Below are 5,625 nucleotides of genomic sequence, written 5' to 3'. Positions count from 1 at the left end.
ATATCTTAATAAAGCTTATTTTAAAAACCTGAAAGTTTCATGTCCTAGGAAACCCCTCAATCACTCAGTGAAACCAAGAGGGTTGGTTCCCCTAATGCCACCATTGCCCATATAAAATTGTTCCAAAAAGAACAAGGAGGGAGGGAGTGGGACGGACTGGGAGTTTTGGGTTAAAAGATGCAAACTATTGCCTCTGGCGTGGATAAGCAATGAGATCCTGCTGTATAGCACAGGGAACTATATCTAGTCCCTTATGGTGGAGCCTGATGGAGGATAATATGAGAAAAAGAATGTATATATATATGTGTGTGTGTGTGACTGGGTCACTTTGCTGTACAGCAGAAATTGACCAAACACTGTAAACCAACCATTATGGAAAAAACAAACAGCATTAAAAAAAAAAAAAAGAACAAGGGAAGTTCACTCAACTCCCTTTCTGCCTCCACTGCCGCCATGGCGCCCGTGAAAAAGCTGGAGACAAAGGGGGACAAAAAAAAGAAGCAGGTTCTCAAGTTCACTCTTGATTGCCCGCACCTGGTGGAAGATGGAATCATGGATGCGGCCAATTTTGAACAGTTTCTTCAGGAAAGAATCACAGTGAATGAAAAAGCTGGGAACCTTGGAGGAGGGGTTGTAATAATGGAAAGAAGCAAAAGCAAGATTACTTACTGTAACTTCCGAGGTGACTTTTTCCAAAAAGTATTTGAAATATCTCACCCAAAAATATTTGATTGGTTCCAGGTTGTTGCTAACAGCAAAGAGAGTTATGAATTATGCTATTTCCAGATTAATCAAGATGAAGAGGAGGAAGAAGATGAAGATTAAAACTCAGTTATCTGTAATATTTCTTATGAGTTCTTGAATAAAACTAAGGAATAATAAAAAAAAAGGAAACACGACAATGGGAGGAAAAATTATGTATACATGTATGTGTCACTTGGTCCCCATGCTGTACAGAGAAAAAAAAAAAAGGAGTTCCCGTCGTGGCGCAGTGGTTAATGAATCCGACTAGGAACCATGAGGTTCCAGGTTCAATCCCTGGCCTTTCTCGGTGTGTTAAGGATCTGGTGTCGCCATGAGCTGTGGTGTAGGTTGAAGCCGCGGCTCGGATCCCATGTTGCTGTGGCTCTGGCGTAGGCTGGCAGCTACAGCTCCAATTCGACCCCTAGCCTGGGAACCTCCATATGCTGCAGGAGCAGCCCTAGAAAAGGCAAAAAGACGATAAATAAATAAATAAATAAATAAATAAATAAATAAATAAATAAAATTTTAAAAAAGGAAAAAAATAAATAAATAAATAAAATAAGAAGAACCAAGGGGGTTGGGGAGAAAATGCAGGGTCCAGAGTGTTAGTTGGCTTATTGCTGTGTTAATGCTGTGTAACAAACAAGCCTATAATGCAGTTTTTTACAAAAGCAAACATTTATTTCTTGCTCACAGGTCTATGGGTCAACTGTGTCTCTACTGAGCCAGTTGGGCCCAGCCTGACTTGGGTGTGTCCCATGCCAGGACCCAGGTTAACAAAGCATTTCCTTGGGTCTTGCTCTTCTCAAGGTAGGTGGCACAAGCAGAGAGAGGCAAAGGCACACCATGGAAACCATGCAGGAGCCTCAGCTAAGATACTCATGCCTGTTCACACTCCATTGGCCAAGGCATGTCATTCTGCCCCACCCCAAGTCAGCAGGACAGGTAAACATTCACAGGCTAATGAGAGGCACTAAAAAGTCTCAAGTCAGGAGTTCCCCTTGTGGCTCAGTGGAAACAAATCTGACTAGCATCCATGAGGATTCAGGTTCGATCCCTGGCCTCACTCAGTGGGTTAAGGACCCAACATGCTGTGAGCTGTGGTGTAGGTTGCAGATGCGGCTCAGATCCCGCATTGCTGTGGCTGTGGCATAGGCCGGTGGCTGTAGGGCTGTAGCTCAGATTCAACCTTAGCCTGGGAACCTCCATATGCCGCAACAGCGGCCCTAAAATGCAAAAAAAAAAAAAAAAAAAAAGTCAGCAAGCCTAGGCCTGTGAACTTAGTATAGAGGGGAGTGGAATAGTTGGAAATAAGCCAATCTACACAACTACTGGGCCAAATACTTGCCATTCCTGTGTTATGAGAGATTTGCCTAATGTCCACTGCACTAAGAGTTCTTTCTCTTTAATAGAAATTACTATATTTATTATTACTATTATTTTGCTTTTTAGGGCCACACCCGTGGCATATGGAAGTTCCCAGGCTTGAGGTCAAATTGGAGCTGCAGCTGCCAACCTACGCCACAGGCACAGCAACTCAGGATTCTAGCCTCATTTGAGACTTATTTTTATTTATTTATTTATTTATTTTGTCTTTTTGCCATTTCTTGGGCCGCTCCTGCGGCATATGGAGGTTCCCAGGCTAGGAGTCTAATTGGAGCTGTAGCCACTGGCCTATGCCAGAGCCACAGCAACGCGGGATCCGAGCCGCATCTGCAACCTACACCACAGCTCATGGCAACGCCGATCCTTAACCCACTGAGCAAGGACAGGGACTGAACCTGGAACCTCATGATTCCTAGTCGGATTCATTAACCACTGAGCCACGGCGGGAACTCCTCATTTGAGACTTATACTACAGCTCACAGCAACGCCAGATCCTTAAGCCACTGAGTGAGGCCAGGGATCGAACCCTCATCCTCATGGATACTAGTTGGGTTCGTTAGTACTGAGCCACGATGGGAACTCCAGAAAGTACTGTATTTTTTTTATGGTGCATTTATTTTATTTTGTCTTTTTAGGGCTGCGCCCATGGCACATGGAAGTTCCCAGGCTAGGGGTTGAATCGGAGCTGTAGCATTGGCCTACACCACAGCCACAGCAATGCGTGATCTGAGCTTTGTTTGCAACCTACACTGCAACTCATGGCAACGCTAGATCTTTAACCCACTGAGCAAGACCAGGGATTGAACCCGCATCCTCATGGATACTTGTTGGATTCATTACCACTGAGCCACAACAGGAACTCCCAAGAAATCACTGTATTTTAAACTCTGATTATAAAAGCAAAAATATCAGGAGTTCCCATTGTGGCACAGTGGAAACGAATCAGACCAGAAGCCATGAGGTTTTGGGTTCAATCCTTGGCCTTGCTCAGTGGGTTAAGGATCTGGCGTTGCTGTGGCTGTGGCGTAGGCCAGTGGCTATAGCTCCGATACAACCCCTAGCCTGGGAACCTCCATATGCCACTGGTGAGGCCCTAAAAGGACAAAAGACAAAAGACAAAAAAAAAGTAAAAAATATCAGACAATACAGAAAGCTTCATTCATTTATTTTTTTGGTTGTGTCTGCAGCATGTGAAAGTTCTGGGCCAGGGATCAAACCCACACTGCCTGCCGCAGGGACCCGAGCCGCTGTAGTGACAATGCTTAGCCTTTAACCCACTGTGCCACAAGAGAACTCCAATACAGAATACTTGAAAATGTAAAAGCTATAATCCTCTTCCCCTCCAATTCAGGGTTAACTGATGTTAAAGCTTGGTGTTCATTCTTATACAATTTCTTATATATATAGTCACACCAGTGCTATTTTTAACATAAGCAGCATTATGATATAGATACTACTTTGCAATCTCTATTGTTAATTAAAATTTCATGAATATTTTCCGTATAAAAATACGGATCATCACTTTTTTCTTTTCTCTCTCTTTGGCCACCCCATGGTATATGGAGTTCCGGGACCAGGGATCAGATCTGAGCCACAGGGCACCCCCCCCCCCCCCCCCCCCCCCATTTTTTTTTTTTTTTTTTTTTTTTTTTTTTTTTTTTTTTTTTTGGAGTCCACAGGGATCAGACTGAGCCACAGGGACCAGCATCGACCAGTCGACGCCGATCCTTAACCCACTGAGCAAGGGCAGGGACCGAACCCTCGACCTCATGGTTCCTGGTCGGGTCTGTTAACCACTGCGCCACGACGGGAACTCCCTCCATCACTGTTTTTAACCTGCATACGAATTGTCTGGTACGACATTTTGAACGTGCCTATTTTTCACCAATAATTCTGCCATCACAACAGATTTATTTCCATTTCTCATGTTTACTTCTGATCTGTATCAATGTTATTCAATTTTTTGCTTCAAGATATTCATACTGTACAGATGTTCCCTAGCTCATGATGGTTTTAGAATTTTCGACTTTAGAATGGTTGCAAAATGATATGCATTCAGTAAAAACCGTACTTTGAATTTAGAGCTTTTCCTAGGCTAGCAATATGCAGCTTCATTTGTGATACTGGGTGGCAGCAGCCACAGCGCCCAGCCTGCCACATGGTCACCAGGGTGAGTAACCCATACACTTCCAACCATTCTGTACCCAGATGACCATTCTTTTTTTTTTTTTTTTTTTTTTTTTTTGTCTTTTTAGGGCCGCACCCATGGCATATGGAGGCTCCCAGGCTAGGGATCAAATCGGAGCTGCTGGCTTACACCACAGCCACAGAAACTCGGAATCCGAGCTGGGACTCAGACCCACTCCACAACTCATGGCAACGCCGGATCCTTAACCCCCTAAGCAAGACCGGGGATTGAACCTTTGTCCTGATGGGTGCCAGTGGAATTCGTTAACCACTGCGCCACAGTGGGAACTCCCCAGATGACCATTCTGCTTTCCACTTTCAGTACAAGATTCAATAAATTACATGAGCTATTCAACACTTTATTATAAAATAGGCTTTGAGAAGTTACCATTGTGGCGCAACAGGATCAGCAGCATCTGTGGAGCGCTGGACACAGGTTTGATTCCTGGCCAGGCACAGTGGGTTAAGGCGTTGTTGCTGTAGGTGGCAACTGTGGCTTGGATCTGATTCTTGACCTGGGCACTCTATGTCCGGGGGCAGCCAAAAAGAAAAAGATAATATGCTTTGTTTTCAATGATTTTGCACAACTGTAGGCTAATGTATGTGTTGTGAGCCTGTTGAAGGGAGGCTGCGCTACATAAGGTAAGATGTTGAGTAAGATAGGTGTCTAGTAAATCTCTACCAGCTCTCCTCCACAAGGGGCCAGCTCAGCAATTAAAATGTGGGAGTTCCTGTCACGGCACAGTGGTTACCAAATCTGACTAGGAACCATGAGGTTTCGGGTTCAATCCCTGGCCTCGCTCATTGGTTTGAGGATCCTGCTTTGCTGTGGCTGTGGTGTAGGCCGGCAGCTACAGCTCCAATTAGACCCCTAGCCTGGGAACCTCCATATGCCATGGGTGCGGCCCTAGAAAAGACAAAAAAAAAAAAAAAAAAAAAAATTTAAAATTCCAATTCCTTCAGGAAGAACTCAGCAGAGTTTGCAGCCAATGGCTGGGAGGTCATAGCAACTCCATCTAAAATGGTTCTGAGTTTCCCCTCGCAGGCTGGGTACAGAAAGGGCTCCCTTAGTAGCAGGTGTAATGGAAAAGGGCCCCTGCTTTGCCATCAGAATCACTCTGTGACTTGCAAGTGATTTGACTGAAATGACTTATTTCTCTTCAAATTCTTCAGTTTGTGTATAGACATTGGAGCTAATAATATCTACCTTTTCATTCATTTACTATCTACTTAAAGTTCGCTTAGAGGAAGCATGGCACTGCCGTGGAAAGAGCCAGGATGGGGGATGCACAGAACCGGAGCTGAATC

The 5,625-nt window shown here is 44.4% G+C and overlaps 1 pseudogene; it reads left to right on the top strand.

Moving 5' to 3' along the window:
• LOC100511546 lies at nucleotides 407–901 on the top strand (annotated as a pseudogene).

Source organism: Sus scrofa, chromosome 2 (assembly GCF_000003025.6).
Source record: "Sus scrofa isolate TJ Tabasco breed Duroc chromosome 2, Sscrofa11.1, whole genome shotgun sequence".
Classification (NCBI taxonomy): Eukaryota; Metazoa; Chordata; class Mammalia; order Artiodactyla; family Suidae; genus Sus; species Sus scrofa.
The sequence above is the reverse complement of the archived record's forward strand: the minus strand, read 5'-3'. Positions and strand labels throughout refer to the sequence as shown.